This window comes from Primulina tabacum, chromosome 3, assembly GCF_025594145.1.
Source record: "Primulina tabacum isolate GXHZ01 chromosome 3, ASM2559414v2, whole genome shotgun sequence".
In the NCBI taxonomy this organism is placed as follows: domain Eukaryota; kingdom Viridiplantae; phylum Streptophyta; class Magnoliopsida; order Lamiales; family Gesneriaceae; genus Primulina; species Primulina tabacum.
In genome coordinates, this window is record NC_134552.1 from 9446569 (window position 1) to 9465631 (window position 19063).

At 34.3% G+C, this 19063-nt stretch overlaps 2 pseudogenes; one reads left to right on the top strand and one right to left on the bottom strand.

The window, feature by feature from the left end:
• The first annotated feature begins 237 nt into the window (after positions 1 to 237).
• LOC142540039 (uncharacterized) lies at positions 238 to 9272 on the top strand (annotated as a pseudogene).
• A 1846-nt stretch (positions 9273 to 11118) lies between these two features.
• Positions 11119 to 18615, bottom strand: LOC142540038 (putative clathrin assembly protein At5g35200; annotated as a pseudogene).
• Between the last annotated feature and the right edge of the window lie 448 nt (positions 18616 to 19063).

Consider the following 19063-nt stretch of genomic DNA (forward strand, 5'->3'; position numbering starts at 1 on the left):
ATTAAAAAAAAAAGAAGATAAAGAACTCGAAACAAAATCTTCGTTAAAAGCATTTATTTAGATGGAAGAAATTGAATATGATAGAAAAAAAAATATGATTATTAAAATGTTAAAAAAAAATAGATAAATAATAACAAATTTGAGATAAATCGATAAATTAAGATTTTACACTTTTAATAATATAAATAGATAAATAATAATAATGTCAAAGGTTAAAAAATATATATTCAAACCTCCTATTACGATACTGGAGTAAAATACAGCACCGAAAGATCGCATTTTTTCGCGTGGAATTGTCACAATGCGATCAAAAGCGAAAAAAGTATAATTCCTTTGATGGCCTATTCTCGCAGAAGGCTCTTTTCATTTTGTTCTCTTCAGGTAATTTCTCCATCTATTCAAAGATGCAATTTTTTTTGGGATTGTTTTCATAATTGTGAATGTTTTATTTACATGAATTGAGGGCATTGAGTGGTAAGCGGGTTCACTGCAATTTCAAATACGCTGCGTTTGGATGTAGATGGAGTTTGGTGGGTATCGGTTTCTTACAGTCTTTTTTCTTTTCTTATACTGCAGAGCTCGAATCTTTGTCGTTCTGGATTTTTGAAAGGTTTCTTTTTTCTCATTCATTATGTGTTTGTATGTGCTGAATCATCGAGTTCTTAGTTGAATTCCCACTATTGTATTGCCTTTTGACTGTATTTTGTGTTTGAAAAAGGATAACGTTTTATCCGACAAATAATGTGCGTCCTATTTATAAATGAATTCTGCGTGGGCTATTCATAGCGGTCGGAGAAGCCTTTAAGGGGAAATTCAGCTCAATTGTCACCTCACAGCCAGGAGTGCAGAAATTGGAAGAACAGGAGGGAAAGCAGATTTTGGAGGATGAAATTGTCAACATTAGGCAGGAATTTGAAGCTGCAAGAGAGAGATTTCTTCAAATACCTGATGCATTGAAGGAAATGCCCCGAGTGGATCCTAAAGGTCAGGAGCATTACTCTGCTCAAGTATTGAAAAATCCTGTTGGTGGGATAGTGCATTCACATTAATCTCTGAAATGATGCTACTTTGGTTTTGAAATTTTCAGGCATATATGTAAATAAAAACTTGAGGTTGAATGATATCAAAGTATACGGGTTTGACTATGACTACACATTGGCCCACTACTCTGCCAATTTACAAACTCTAATATACGATCTTGCCAAACAGTATTTAGTTAATGAGGTTTGTTATTGTTTTTCTTTTAGCACATGATACATGTACCAATTAAGTCCACTTGCGTGCTTTATTTGTTGGAAGCAACTAGTGCTCTTGGCTCTCTGTGGGTTGTTTCAGTTTAGATATCCTGATAGTTGCTTGGAGTTCAAATACGATCCTTCATTTCCAATAAGAGGGTTGTACTATGACAAGTTGAAAGGATGCCTCATGAAGCTTGATTTCTTTGGATCAATTGAGCCTGATGGGTGCTATTTTGGAAGGCGCAAGGTATAGAGTAGTGATATTTCCTTATTTAGTGTCTATCTCACATGAGAGCATATGCTGACAGGCAGTTGCATCCCTGGATCATTACTTTTTTTCTCTTCCCCTAATATCTTTGATTTTGATCTTCACATAGAAGATCGCCTATTGATCTATACCATTTTCCAGCTACTTTCTAGGTTGACATCTATTCATCGTAGTTGTCATATTGTAAATTGTTCATGAAATGTGTAGACTGAATCAGACATGTTAATTAGTGGTAAAAAAATCCGCTGCATTGAATTCTTTGGATTTCAAGTATCATGAAATACTTGACAGGCTGAAATTTCTGGTTAGTTTATCCTGAATGACGTGCTTATCTGATCTATAACTTTTCCTCAAATTCTGATCACTGAAATTTGAACCTACAGGAGAAGGATTCAGTTTTTATTGAGACCCCAGTCTTTTGTGTTCTCTATGGTTTATGACATTTAAAGCTTCTATTGATCTTCAATTTTCTGCACCTTTCATGAATACTATGCTTCTTGATTTCCTTAGGACTTAAACAAACCAAAGACCTTTAAAATGTACAGGAGGTTCTATCAGTTTAATCCCGCTTCATAAAAAAGGATGATGTGAACATGCTACCTAGTGAGCCTACACTGTTTGAATATCTCAAGCGAAATGAAGCTTTTAAGTGAATTGACAAATAAAATGATATGAACTCTCTGTGTATTGCAGTTGAGCCGATCAGAAATTAATGACTTGTATGGCACAAAATGGAGCTTTTAAGTGAATTGACAAATAAAATGATATAAACTCTCTGTGTATTGCAGTTGAGCCGATCAGAAATTAATGACTTGTATGGCACAAGACACATAGGCCGTGTTCAGGCTCGAGGACTTGTGGGTTTGATGGATTTCTTTTGCTTCAGTGAGGTTGTTTATTAGTCAATTCTTTTACGTAGTAGCTTTATAGCTTTGTGTTTTATGATTCCATTTTCTTTTAAAAACTGATTATGCAGTTGATCTACAAGTTCTACTTTGTTTTGAAGTTCATCATTTTTAGGAATGTTCTTTATGTTTTAAAATTTAGATCGATCTCTTCTCAAATTATTGTGTTAAAAGGTTGCTGACATTCAAAAATATATGTTTCCGAAATATTTTGGATGTTCTTCTTTTTAGTTTATTTTGTTTGAGATTTCTGTTGAAGGAGGTTAAACCGCCCTTGATGGCCTTTTATTATTCTCTAATATGAGTACTTTATGGTATTCATACTTGCATGCAGGCATTTAACTTTATCATTTTTGTTTTATTATTTTTGGACATCATGTATTTGCTCCCATTTTCACCCATCATTAATATCTTGAATGAGTAGTCTTTAAAAAACATTGCCTAATCACACCCATAAATTGTATAGAGATCAATTCGTCATGAGTCGAAACCCAAAACCATTATTTTAGCTTCATCCATGACTTCTGGTTGGTTTCTTTGAGTGTTCTTCTCTAGACAGTTGGTGGCGTATGACTGAGGATTATGGGGACTGAGAACAAACATGTCTACATTTGAGGATGTTGGTAACTCTTAACTTGAATTGAACTGGATGCAGTGCTTGATTTCTGTACACATAAAAAAAAGCAGGTCTTGCGGAGATTGGAGAAAGGAATGGCAAGTCACTCATTTGTTTATGAGCAGATTGTTTAGAATTATCTAGATGGAAAGCTTATTCATGTAAAAACTTAAATCATGTCATAAAATAATTTTTGTTTGCCTCTCCGCGGTGTTCAAGTAGAATGGATAAAGGCACATGTAATATATACATTTCATTTGACTGATGAAAAATCTATGAATTCAATTTGTCAAGTATTTAGGTAGTCATAATTACTGAGCGCATGATTCTCATGGATAGTTTGATCTTAGTTTTATGATGAATACTCTCTACATCGTGTATAGTACGATTTGCAAGAGAATTGTTGTTTTCATTGGCTGACAAGTTTTTACAAGTCAGAGCCTGCAGTTCATTATGAGCTCTGTATGCTACTTAGGCAATTGATATCAACAGTTTCTTAGATATTGAGGTTTATGTTGATACTGAAATTAGTGAAAAATATGTTTTCAGCACATTTTGGGCTAATGCGTATTGATTAAATGCTACGAGGTGATGCCAGAAGCAGCTATTTGCTTAGCCGACAAGGCTGATTTTTCATGATAGTTTTGTCTCTTTTACTTTCAATCCTCAATGTTTGTGTATTTGTTGATGTACTTTACTACTTTTCCTGGTTTAACATTAATTCGGCATGGTTGGTCTATTTCTCTGTTGATCTTAAACCCTAGGGAATTTAGCAGTGGGATGATGTAGATTTAGTAATAATAATATTCAGGATTTTGTCGAACAAATAGAAGCTTCAAAAGGTCAATGTTAAACAATTAGTACTACTCCTGTGTAAATAATTATTATATGAGTGATGCTTTAATTATGGCAACTTGTGAACCTGTTGGAACTTTTAACCTTTCGGAAGGGCAATTTCATTGTCGAATCAGGCTCATTTGTGTGAACGATCTGGTTTTGTTGTGTTGCAGTCATGTCTTATTGCTGATATCGTACAACATTTTGTCAATGCTAAGCTGGAATTTGACTCTGCATATGTCTATCAAGATGTGAATCAAGCAATTCAGCATGTACATCAAAGTGGGTTAGTCCATAGAGGAATTCTTTCTGATCCAAATAAGTACCTCGTAAAGAATGTATGTTTTATTAATCTTGTTAATCATATTTGCTATCTTCTTATTAGTGTTTGCGAAAAAAAATTCTTATTATCAAGGAAGATAGTGCAATTGTTTGCTCAGATTATTGGCCGCTCTGTGACAATTCCAGGGTCAACTGCTACGCTTTCTAAGAATGCTTAGAGATAAAGGGAAGAAGCTTTTCTTGTTGACAAACTCTCCGTATTACTTTGTGGACGGAGGGATGCGATTTATGTTGGAGGTAATTGTTATATCAGTAGACCGTAGGATTCCAATAAAGTAGAAACAATCAATTCACTCCTTGATTTTCACTTTTCTAATGTTTAATAGTAGATGCAGTAATGGTAAAAGAACTAGTTTTAATTTTTTTATCGGGTTGAAATTTTTGATGGTGGGTATTTTGGTGCATTATAAACAATCAGAGTTCATTTATTCTCGCTCCATAATATTTTCTGTTTGATTTCGTGTTTTTACTTGTCTGAACCTTTTCGCAAATGAATTTGATAACCCGTTGAAATTTTGGCTCTATGACCATTGAGATGATCTTCAATGACCTAACACCGAACACGTAAATGAATACTAAATTTTTCCACTGAAGGGGATATTTTTTCCCTTTTTTTACATTTCTTTTGTACTCATTTTTTTTCAAGTGTCCATCTGTTCCCTGCATGTAAAGTGTTCTTTGTGTGGGAGACTAAGTGTTAGTTCATCCTATGGTTCGACTAGTTGTACGAGGTTGTCGCTAGAAATAAGTCTTCCTGGTTACTTTCTGTCATCTCAAGTTTTTTGGTTAATAAATTATTAGTAAAACTTATAACAGGATAAGTTTGAAGAATCGTTTTAAAAAAATTTGAGGCTGCACACTCTTATCTTTTCAGCATGAGAAAAGTGATTTTTATTTATCAAACAATCTGAGTTTCTTGATGCTCATGGTGGATTGGAGAACTCTTCTATTTTTGTTGATGCTCTTGCCACTGTTTTTCTTTCTTTTTGGTTTTGTTTAATTTTATTTTAGTTTTGATGCATAATTACTTTGCCAGACCCACTGTTTCTATTCTGTTTGTTATTTTTGTTCTTCCTATTTTTTGGGTATCCATCATGTATTACCCCTTTTGTTTTACCAATCCTTCCAATCCTATAATCGTTGCAGTAAGTCGCATCTCATCCAAATGGTATAATAAACAGAGCTATCCTTTTTCTTTTCACCCTTAAGTATATTTAGGGATCAACTTATCCCATGTCCTTTTTCTCGCACTGTAGATTAAGACAATTTAGTCAATTTATATGCAACAGATGTGATCTTTTCTTTTTCTTGGGCACCGATCTGTGTGTTCAACTGATCCTATCAAACTTGTAGGCATGCCTATAGTATTTGGACTAACTAATTGAAACAAACTTAGATTATGGATTGCTGCTTATCTCAATGAGAAGCAATTTTACGATAATATGTTGGAGAGGTGTGTCTGCATCGTCTCTGCTGTTCAATAGATGAAGCTTTCAACCATAAGACCAGAAATTTTTTATGTGATGGACAATTTTTCAGAACTTTGTACAGAATGGAAATCTCACCGTCATTGTGTAGAGAGCATTATTTCATTTTCACTACCAAGCTAGGTTTATCTACTTTTCATATTTGGGAGCATTGTTCTTAGCTACAATACATGTAATTTTTTTTGCCACCTATTTCGTTTGTCATCTATGTATAGAAATAAAAATGCTAGAAAAATGTAATTGGTGTCTTTTGTTCCTGAAAAACTAGGACTCATTGCGGCACCAGGACTCTTGGAGGGAACTATTTGACGTAGTGATTGCTAAAGCCAATAAACCAGAGTTCTACACATCAGAACATCCATTTCGGTCCTCTTCTCGACCCTTCAGTACTTCTATAATTCATCACATACTTTTATTACTGAAAAAATCAAGTCTAATGGTGTTACCTGTTAAGCCATTCCATTGATATATTTCATGTTGAAACCATATTAACATCAGTGTAAAACTGACTGGTGAAAACAATTTTTCGGTTTCCCACATATACCTGTAGATATTAGCCATTCCTACGAAATTCCTTTTGCTTCGTCTCTCTTTTTCTGATCTGGAACTTCTATGTAGTTGTTACGATGAGGAGAAAGATACTTTGGCGTTTTCAAAGGTAGATGCCTTTTCACCCAATAAAATTTATTACCATGGATGTCTGAAGACTTTCTTGCAAATAACAAAGTGGAATGGTCCTGAGGTATGATACTTGGATGAGCTCTTGTTAAGAGTTTTATTATAATTTTTTATTTTACTATTGAACAACTTGAAGTTACAAAAAGTGAATTCTTTGTTATTAATTTTCTATGGAAATCTAGGTGATATACTTTGGGGATCACCTCTTCAGCGACCTACGAGGGCCTTCAAAATCTGGGTGGCGTACAGCTGCCATCATTCATGAATTGGAAGTATGCCTCTTTTCAAGTTTGCTTGTTACATACTTTGAAGCAATTATGTTTTTATGATGTACATGTGGGAGTGTGTATGTGTTAGATTGTCGATGCTTCATGGTGCTGCTCTGAGAAACGTGAGCCAAGTTGCATGAGATTTTATCTTCATTTTCTGCAGGATTTTCCCTTGTTAAAAAGATGCTTATGAATAGGAAAACTATATGTCTGTAGGAGGTTGTCGTTTAAAGGAAGAGAAATGAACACCATAATTATAATTGATATAATTACAGCTATAAAGTAGTTTCCAGCTGCTAAACTAAGAGCAACAAAAATTTTAAAAAAATGATTAGAATTTGCAGTCTCAAAGATTACATGGTACTGCTATTTGTTCCTGGTTGTGGTACTCCTTTTGAGGTATGCTAGCCAGTAGATGTGAATGTTTATGTACCCCAAAACAGTTTGTTTCATTGTCCATTGTGGTTGAATTTGTCAACTCCTTGAACGTTTTATGTCTTTGTAGTACTGGTTTTCATGTTCATCCTGTTGTCAAATTTTGTCATCAATACCTCAATGAGCCAGAGATTGAAAAGTAGACTTATATTTTGTTAATGAGAATAAATCTAGATTAAAAAACGCCAAGTACACTCTATGCATCTGAGCTAGTTTCATATTCTAGGAATCCAGTAGACTACTCTCCTTGAGCCATTTTAGGTCCCATGATATAAATGTTCACCAAATGTATCCCAAAAATGTGTGCTGAATTCTTGTCTGATGCACTTTTCTTTGTGGGCGTGACTGAACTTCGCACTGAACTGAAATTCTCTCTTATGAGGTTCATATGAGGTTGCAAAAATCCCTTTTGTAAGATACTCACTTGTATTTGTCTGATGGCCATGTTTGATGCGTGAACAGTAAATAATTTCTCTTTTACTTATTTACAGAGTGAAATAAAGATCCAGAATGAGGATAGTTATCGTTTTGAACAGGTAACCCTTTCAAATGGGGATATCTTCGACTTCCTCCAGTTTTCTCTCTCTCTATTATTCTGTAACAACTATGCATCCTCTTCTCCAACAGGCCAAGTTTCATATAATACAAGAGCTTCTCGGCAAACTACATGCTACGGTAGCTAAGAGTGGAAAAAATGAAGCATATGCATCTCTTCTTGAGGAGCTGAATGAAGAGAGACAGAAAACACGCAACATTATGAAAGCCATGTTTAATAAGTCATTTGGAGCTACATTTCTGACTGACACAGGTCAAGAATCTTCATTCGCATATCATATCCATCAATATGCCGATGTTTATACCAGCAAACCAGAGAACTTCCTGTTCTATCCACCTGGAGCATGGCTTCATGCACCTTTGACATAAAAATCATGCCACACCATGTGAAGGTAGATTTTTTTTATACTGAAGATGCAAAAGGAAAAGAGTAGTTGCATAATCTTCGTTAATTATTCTTTTATTATTTTCATGTCGAACAGAAGTGTGATGTAAGTTATCGATTATGTCATTTGTTTTGTGGACACAAACTAAATCAGAAATTATCTTGTACACCAACAGAAACTGTAGGATGTTGCGTTGGTTTTAGGGACTACATTGTTTCATGATTCTCTATTCAGGTCAAACATGGAGATTAGGAAGGAGTTTTGCTGATATTGGTTCTTTACGTTAGCATCCCGTTGCATCTTTTGTAACACTAATTCTTCACTGCAGTCCCTTCTGTTCTTGTTAACTCGGATGTAACGGAGCAGATAAATTTGCAGGGTTTAACCATTTCTTTCAACTCATTGATGCATGTTCTGTATTATTACACTAATTCTTCGCTGCAGTCCCTTCTGTTCTTTAACTCGGATGTAACGGAGCAGATATATTTGCAGGGTTTAACCATTTCTTTCAACTCATTGATGCATGTTCTGTATTATTATTTGATAGCGGCATTTAGAAAAAGTTGTGCTTGTTTAAAATCCTCCTGACCAATGAAGCAAATCTAGAAGAAGACAAATTCCTGCAGTAGCTGGCGTTATTTGGTGCTCTATTTTTTATATATTCTGCTCAAGATTTTCAGTTTTTGGCAAAATAAACATTATTAGATATTATGTTACTTGTTCTCATTATTGCCTGTGTTTTCTAATCAAGTATGATCACTTCCTTTCAGGTTTCTTCAAGCTTGTTGAGAACTTGATTCCTTGTCATTCCACCCGTCTGTGTGGAAATAGAACTAAAATAAGTCATACTCTTCCTTCGAATCTCTGGTAGCTGGTATACACATTGAGACTCCTTTGATCGAAAAAATTCATGTCAAGCTTTTAATTCGTCATCGATGGGCATGACTAACAAAATCCGACGAGCGACGACCAAATTGTAAGTTGTATTACCCCTTATCCTTTACTCTGTAACTTGTAATCGATCATGAAAGATATTGTGATTTGTTAGGATACAACCAAGAAGACGAAACACAAGCTGAGAGACTTGAGAGGACTACCAATCTCCTACTGATACAGAACACTCTTATAAAATAGAGAAAATAAGTTCCATTGATTTTGACACTTAATTTGAACAATAATATGAATTTGTTGCGACAGGCTGGACCTTCTGATGTTGAATAAAATATTGTAGATGAAGTATGAATATTTGATTTTCATTATGTGGGTAAATTCTATGTTAACCATTAAACAGGACCCACGATCCAATGGATATCAGGGAGTATTTATTCCCATGTGCCGTGTAGGATAGAAGAAGCCTGTTTTACTATCACTAATGCGTACGTGCATGTGCTGCGTACTTCTGTAGTTGTTTTTTTTGGAATAATTTTTTATTATTTTGTTATAGTTTAAAATTATTATTGAGATAATAAAGAGCTATATTAAATATGTAATTTTTATATATGACGTAAATATTTAAACTTTTGAAGATGGGTGGAAATATGGTAGGTATCGGTAAATGACAACGTATTTGAGTTTTAAATTATTTTTTTAATAATTATTTATTATAAAAATCTATTTCATTAAATTTGTACATTTCTTGTCATTATCATATTCGTCTCTCAAATTTTTAAAAATACTAAAATGTTTTCTTGAATCTCATCCAAATTTTTGAATTTTAAATGATTATATCATTATTAATATAAAAAATTATTATAAAAATTCAGTAATTAAAAATAATCACAAAATATCATATATATATATATATATATATATATATATGCACACACACTCAATACTTATTAAGAGGAGCTAGTGATTATTATACTTAATAGTAACATCTTATTATTATAAATCTTTATATATATATTTTTATATATATATAATATACATAATTATTATTATGTTATTACTTACAAAATTAAATGATTAATATTATATTTATTATAATATTATTAATATTATTATAAATATTTTAGTTTTTCATTAGTAATAATAATGCTATTAATTATCAATATAAATATAAAATGTTTCAATAATATACATAATTATTATTATTTTATTACTTACAAAATTAAATGATTAATATTATATTTATTATAATAATATTAATATTATTATAAATATTTTAGTTTTTCATTAGTAGTAATAATGATATTAATTATCAATATAATTTAATTATTATAATTAATACATAATATGTTAAAAATAACTATTATATTATTTTGATTGTGTCATTGTAATTGTCATATAAAAAATCTTTTCGCATCAACATCTTTAATATTGATTTTTCTTATTTTATTCAAACACTTTATCAATTTATTTCAAAACAAGATTTTATAGCTTTTTAAACTGCTTTAAATAGTTCTCAAACATCCTCTAAATATTTTCTCCTTTGATGCATCCTTATCCTCAATTCTCGTTCCCATAAATTAGCTAACCGGGGAGATTGTGCTTAATAATAATTCAAATTAACAATATATACGACATGGTATGTTATATTATTTTGTAAAAATTAATTAAATCTCAACAATTATGGAATTAATTCTTTCACTTCAGTTTCCATTTTGTATATCTATATATAGTCCATTCAACAAACGATTAGCAACCAAAGCATACAGCGAGCAAGATGGTTGTGGGGAAAACATGCCAATGCTCAGAAGGATATGGAATATGTGATGGGATCGATTGCATAAAGAGATGTGTTGCAAAACACACCAAGGTTATTATGTAAGAGCCGCTTGCACTCGTGCTGGAGGCCCTGTCATACCCCGATGCCTTTGCGTTTATCGATGTCCTTGCCCAGGTTAAAAGACAGTTCGCTGAACTTTTCGTGCTGTTTTGGATCCATATGATATATGGATAAATTATTTCAATGAAATTAGTGGTAGCCTGGTGAACTTTCATTGTTTCTCCATCTATGTTTATTTTGTTTTAAATAATATCAATTTATGAGCAACTTCTAAATCATTGAACAACTACTGGAAAAAAAAAAATCCAACATTTGCCATTAGTATTTAAAACAAAGTAGATCCACTATGGTGTAGATGTGATGAAAACCAAACTTCCCATTAATAAACATTATTTAAAGAACCAAAAATCTAGTACTAATTCCTATGAAATTGAAAAGCAAAACATGAAGCTTCTGGAGTAGAACTTTCGCCTCCACATCTATAACAAAATATTTTATTTTTCACATTCAATGCTTCACAAATGGATTATAGCTTTGGCACAATTGCTTGTGGTGCTAGCAATTTGAACACCACATCTCAATTAACTTAAAAGGAGGATGTCAATATCATTTTGAATCACTGGAAACGTTAAACGTTTTCAAAGAAAGAAAAATTGAAGCAAGAGTATCAAAACTCTTTTATCAATATATATGCTAAATAAACATATAGGTGCGCGATTGAGAAACTAACCATAAACATGTGATGGACTTTTAGATCAAGCTTGAGTTACAAGACTGACTAGGAGGCGGACAAGGCAGTGAGCCTTGCTCCATGAAAGGATTTGTGAACGGGTTTGTGGAATCACGACCAGATGTTTGTTCGTGCTGCTGATGTGGTTTTATGGGATCAACTTGCTCTTGTGGGATTTCAGCTATCTTCATAAAATCATGTCCATCGGTTGATAACTCTTGTTGCTGATGTGGCTGTTCTTGGAATGGCGTTTGCTGTTGGGAAATTTCATGCATGTAGTCATGATGTTGCTGTTGCTGTTGCTGGATGAATGTCACTCGATGTTGGGGGATTTGAGGCATCTGCATAAAACTTGGGTGTGGTGCCTGGCTTGTGGTGTAGAGGGTTGTCTCTTGATTGTAACAACTGGACTCAAAAGGATTTGAAGAGACCATCCCCACGTGATAAGATTCATTTTGACTAGTTTTAGCCAATGCCATTTCATATAGACTGTCAAGTGTTGATCTGTCCAGCACATTAACCTGTTTTTTTTTCACATTGGATTGGACAAGAATCAGGAGTATCTTGAAGTTTTATGGAAAAGATATCAAATTAATGCAGGAAGAACACGAAACAAGAACCGTTTGCCCCAAACTCAGTGTAAGACGCAAAAGCATTCACTCATTTGCTTCATCTCTAGTTCTCTCCAGAGAAGCACCAAGGTGCAGTGTGGGTAATGATGAACTAGCATTTAGACCCAAGGTGAGAGCACTTAAGCACACTGTTCTCAATTTTAAAAAGTATAAAACTTTGTCACAGAAAGAAAAACCACGACTTATAAGAGGAGCTTAAACTGCTGCAAGCCTTTATAGCACCAATTTAAGGTACACTTTTATTTAATGTCCCCATCCAACATCGAGTTCTGGGAGGTGTTCATGATTTATAAGGTAATACAATGGATTCAGCTGGCAATTTAGATTAATCATTCTTGTATGGTGAGGATGTATCTAAAGTGAATGTGAGGGTAGCCATCTGTACGTAGTTGTGCTTGAGAAATCATGAGGCATGAAAATTCTGTAATGACTTGAACCTAGATGTGAGTTGAGCACCGATTACTTTGACTTAACCTAACATGATGCATGATATAATGTGAAATAATCAGCTATTGTAATTGTGATTGTTCGGACATCATGAACAACAAATGCATATTATGCATTACACAGTTGCAAAGCTGCAACAGAATTGGGAAGAGAGCGTGACAAAATAAAAATAGAAAGATTGCTTATTGTGCTGCAATCAGTTCATATATCCTTGTAGGCAACTGGAGCAAATATATTATTATCTTAGTGTGTGCAGCAAAAGATTGCAGCACAATAGGCAATAGTTCATATATCCTTGTAGGCAACTGGAGCAAATATATTATTACCTTTGTGTGTGCAGCTAAAGCTGCGTCAGAATGTGGTTCTGTTACTAGTGCAAGCTCCCAACCAGATGGTTCACTTGACAACTCTGAACTACTTGTGAGATTAGATGCTCCTTCTACACATGATATGAAATGATGACATCATGCTTTCTGACTACTATTAGTATTGACGAAACACATAAACACAATAACTACCTAGTGAAACACTGGGGGAAGCTTGTTCAGCCAATTCAGATGCTTCCTGGCATGGTTCATCCCAGCTCTAAGAATACAAGAAACTTGATAAGGTAAATTACTATAAACTATCTGCATTTGAATTGATCCTATGAATCAGAAATTTAATACCAATAGATCGGGAATCAAAGGAGCTGCTTCAGCATAGGTTTTTTGGTCCTTGATAGAATCTACAGATGGATGAGATCCCTCTTCAGTATCAGCATCCAAATTTGATGTCGGCTCAGTCACAACTTTCTGAATATGATTATCTTCATTCTGATAAGTGAAGGAAAAACCATTTAAAATATGATTCACAGGTATGTAAGGACCAAATAATCTATATGTTAGATGTTATCTATGCATATTTTTAGGTCCACGATAGTTGAAAAATAGAGGGGGCAACACACTTATACACTAAATTGGGTTGAGAGAGTGAATATATATGTATACTGTTGAAGATCTTAGATATCTTAGATAAGATAATTAGGATATTTAAGTTAAACTTTAAATTTAGAATAGATATATTAGAAATGGTAGACATAAGAATCTAAGTTTTCTTTATATATATTTATTCATGTATATTCAATGATAATAAGAATTTTGATTCACCGAACTACATGGTATCAGAGCATAGCAACAAACCCTAGCCACCATGACTAATTACGACCATATGGCCTCGTCGTTGGAGTCCAAGAAACCATCATCGGCTCCGATGCTTCCAACCATGCCCGATCTCTCTCCATTTCAATCCATCACGTGCCACAAACTCCACAAACTCAATGGCTAGAATTATTTACAATGGTCCCAGTCCGTCATAATGTTTATATGCGGCAAGGAAAAAGAAAATCTCATCTTTGGCTCACCGCCGACCACGACAGATGGAAGAACTAGCACACCCTTTTCACGCCCATGGACTTTATTCAATCGATATAGGACAACTAGCACACCGTTTTCACGCTCATGAATGAACAACTGAATAATAGGTGGCCCAACTATGGCAGTCCAACAAATAATAGTGGACATTGGCTCTGATACCATGTTAAGATTATGAACTTGGGTCTATCTCAATCCCAAAAGCTAGCTCAAGAGGGGAGGATAGTCCAAGTATACAACTCCCAAGGACTTTATCCAACCGATGTGTTACAACTAACACACCACATCATGCCTATGAATAAAAAACTGGTGCGTGGAGACATTAGCGGGTGGCCCAACTATAGGCAGTCTAGCACATAACGGTGGGTCTTGGCTCTGTTACCATGTTGAAATTATAGACTTGACCTAACACAACTTCAAAAGCTAGCTCAGGGGGAAGGATTGTCCAAATCTATGTATAGAATTCCCAAGGACTTTATCCAACAGATGTTGGACAACTAACACACTTTTTCACGCTCAGAAAAAAACGACTGGAACGTGGAGACATTAACAGGTGTTGGCCCAACTACGGATAGTCCAACACATAACAGTGGGTCTTTAACTCTGATATCAAATAAAAATTATGGACTTGGGCCCATCTATGGATAGCCGATGTGGGACAACTTATATATATATATATATTAAAGGTACTTGAATGTTTTGAATAATTCAGGCACTATTACATACTGCTTTCCAGGGAAGCATCAAAGCTTGTGGAGCATCCTTTATATACTCCTCCATGGCTGTGAGAAATGAAGGGGGAGGCTGCAGTGTTTCAAGCAACATTTGGAGTTAAAGGAGTTAAATTTGATTATCTGAAAGAACAAAACATGCAACGTGTAGTAAAGTCACATACCTGCTCAATTTTGACGTACTTCTGTCTTCGCCCAAAATCAACGCTCCTGCACATCTCATAAAAGTTTGACAACCTCTGTGCCTGCAGTATTGTGCCCAGCATTGAAGTAGCATACAACTATGGTGCTAAACATAGTTTGATTGCACAGTAAACTAAGAGGGACAAAACCTACTTGGTCCCCTGCTCTTCGATAAATTTCAAGTGCTCTGACAGCATCATGTCGTTGCATCTCAAAATACTGTAACGAATACATGCCACCGATTCTTTGTAAAGAGATGTATTTCTGCCCTTTATGGAAATACAAAAAAAAAAAACTAATACATACTTTGTCAACCAAATTGAGTACTCCATCTGTTATTGCCACATAAAGCCTCACACTTTCAGCTGCAACCTGAAATAGCATATTGAAATTCAAGAATTCATATAGATCAATTTAAGTCATGACAATGAACGAAAATATGGCAAGGAGATCAGTCTTAACAATAAATCAATAAATGCTCACAATTGAAAGGGCATACTAAATCATGAAACTACACAAAGCTGCTCCACCTGGCTGCACAATTGCATGCAATCAACAAATATCAATTTAAAAAATAATAATAAAAATCGCATGCAAGTAACTTTAACAAATATTGATAGAATAATATAAATCATAGAACTCTCACTAATTGACAATTCTGTACCTGGCAAGCAAGAAGACGAAAAAGCAGTTGCTGCAAAACAGGCAATTGCTCGAGCAAAGCAGGAATGTCAAACTTCTTAGTTCTCTGTTAAAAATACATTTAGCTCACAGCAAGGAAGTGGAACATATTATCAAAAAATCTCATCCATAATTCATAGTAGCTTCCATGTCAGCACAAACTTTCAAGTGGCAAGATATAATTCAGTCACACTTCTCAAGCCACCAAAAGGGAAGGAGATGAGCTGGGAGCTACAGCTCATATAAAGATTAGACTCCTTCAGACCTATTAAATACAAAAGGAATACAAATAGCTGCCACAGTTGGCAATTGGCCTGTGAGCTATAAATGATTCAGAGACATGGAAAGGACGTATACAAACCACTCAGCAATTGCTGGAGGATTTATTTTCAGTCAATCCATTCCAGAGTCAGCGCCAGAAAACTATTTTTACCTTGAAGTTACCTTGTCTTGGTAAAATCCAAGAGTACAGTAAAGGTAAAATAAGTAACATAAACTTATGGAAAAGTGGGTTAAGAAATGCTACCCAAAACAACAAAAGAAAGCAAAGAAATGCTACATAGTGAATAAGCTTTATGGAAACAGAGAATAACATTAAATTCAGAAAGGAACAATGAGATTCTCCAATAATGTTATAGATATGCTGTACCCATAAACAAATAATTGCATCAGTTTGAAGTAGATATGTTGCAGTGTATGAAGGTAAGAAAACATAAACAAGAGGAAGGCAATGAAGTGACTATCATTCAAAAGATTTCAGTTTTACAGTTAAATTAAGATAAACAATGTAAAGACAGTAAATTAAAATAAAATTGTCAAAAGAATAAAAAATACTTGCCGAGTGATCTCTGTAGAAATCATATTTGAGAACACGAAAACATTCCAGGCATTCTTCAAGATACAAAGCATATGTACGGATCCAAGTAGAATTGTCCCATGCTTAAAATCAGAAAAACCCAAATAGTCAGTTCCCAACTGTTAACATTTATGATTTCCATGTGGAAAAGAAAAATATGTACCACTGGGACTCGATTCATCCTTGAAATGTAACAAGTTTAATATATGACCTCTGCTACTGTTATAACTAATTAGTTCTTCACAAAATGAAGGATCAACCTCCCTCAATGCACGATGTATAACAATCAAAGTTTTTAGTGCAACCTGAGAAAAAAATGGAATAAATTTCTCATCAGAAGTTGAAGAATACATTAAAACAGCAATTTACGAGTAGACAATCTAGTAAGGATAAATATTTTGAATTGATTCAACTATATCTAACACACATAAAACAATAAAAGTGAATACAATGATGGAGGATGAGAGAGAATCAAAGCATTGGTCTGTGCACTGCAGAGATTAAGAATTATTAAGGTTCAAACAAGCACTCCACTCGCAGTCTGATTTTAACTAAAGTGTTCAAATTGATAAAGGAAACAAAAAGTTACCCAATAAGCTAATGACAGTGTTCAATTCCAATAACGAAATTGATTTGAGTTACTTAGACCTTTTAGCCCGTGTTAGAATAAGAACATTAGTTTTGGGCTAAGTAAGATATTACTTGGCTTCCTCGGTGACAAAAAAACCTAAAGGTGCCATGTGGCTAAAATTCAAAAATACGAGTGAATATAAGAAAATAAGAAGGGGGCCAAGAAGCATACCGCCCAGGTACGTGTTTTTCCAAGACGCCTTGCAAGTGCATCTATGCAATAAACAACATCTGCTCGAGGTCTAGAACCAGAAACTGCACCAAGAATAGCTGACAAAAAATAACAGAAATCTGCATTTACATATGCCTGAACTCCAAGGTATAAATCACTGACTTTTTTATCAAGAAAATAAAATAAAAGGAAACTGAAGCACAATATCTGGAGACCGATAAACCAAGAGTTGTGAGCAATGATACATCCAAGAAATGGAAATATAATTCAAAAAGCTCTAAAAAAGAATTATCTCCTCACTTCTCACATGCTTCTCCTTTGGCAATGCTTCAACATGGTTTGTGGCTTTCAGAACAGCAACATCTAGATCCTGTAATACATAATCTTATGTTTTCCCTTCGAAAAACCACGGTATCAAGAAAATGAATTTACAGCTCAAGCAACACCTTATAAACACTATTGACTTTGGCCATTCCAACCATTGTTGAATCCTTAAGAGCTCCCATAGCTTTTCTGAAATTTTGCTGGCCATTACTTCCAGCTGCCATTGAACGAAACTCCAAGGAACTCACTTAATGACGTCCCTCTGCGCTAAAATTTGACGGTAAACATATGGAAAAAAACAGCTAATGTCACTCATCTAATAACAAAAATCTTCTTTATCAATAAAAAATGTTGAGATGACATCTGCATTGCAAAAGGTAAGAGTATTTCATATGTAAGATATTGACACCCAGATGCCAATGATTAAGCCGTTCAGCCCGTCCTCTTTATTATTAATTTATTGATCTTTAAGTTCAAGCTTTCTGTCTTCCCAAATTGAGGGTTTTCAAATTCATCACTTATCTGAGTACAATCCAGGGGCAAAGGTTAATTTGCATTTATTATATTTAGTATCCTTCATGCACGCAGTCATCTTAATTTCAAATGTTCAATTCCATTTTTGTTTTCAACTCGTCTAAATAAAAATCTTTTCCTTGGCGTAAAAATTAACGGTAACATATAATGTATCACATCTCTCAATAAAATAGCCCGAACCCAAACATGAATAAAACGATCAACTCAATCCTCAAATTCCTAATAATCGACATCATCGTAATATAACATAAGATAATCAAATCACTGGAACGCAAAACACATCAATAGAAAGATGCACATACATTCAACTAACACGCAATTGCACAAAAAAGAACACCCAACCATTCAAAGGAAAAAAAGGCTAGATAATTATCTGGTAATCGAAAAACGCGCACCAAACAGGTGCATATGCAGAGATTGATCAGTGCCGCGGTGATTTACCTTTAGGTATTGACCGCCGGCCTGAAGCCGGAAATAACGCCGTTGAATGAGTCGGAGTTTCGGTTACCGTAAAGGAGATCAAATCCAGGGAGATTTTATCAATAGTTACTCAGAGTTAAATTTAAATAAATCCTCGTTTTATATACATAAAAATAAAAAATTATTTAAATGCTTTCCTTTTAAAACTTCCCCCCCCCCCCCCCACATGTGGGCCAGCTGTTCTGTGCCACAAGGACAGGAAAAACACGTGCGGAAAACGAATCAGGACCCAACTCAGGCACACGCAACGCAAGGATGTAGTTGTGAGACAACACCTAAATTCCCTCACTGTCCTTGGCTCGATATTTGGTTGGATAATTATATACTAAATAACGTTGTGTGCACAAATAATTTTCTTACACTAATTTTTTATATTAAGAACTACTTTAGTTGTAAATATAGATATCACATTTACATTAACAACTTTGAAGATACATTTTTATAACTGATTTGGATAAATTTTTGTTATGTTCGAGATATATGACAAATATAATAATTTTTGGATTT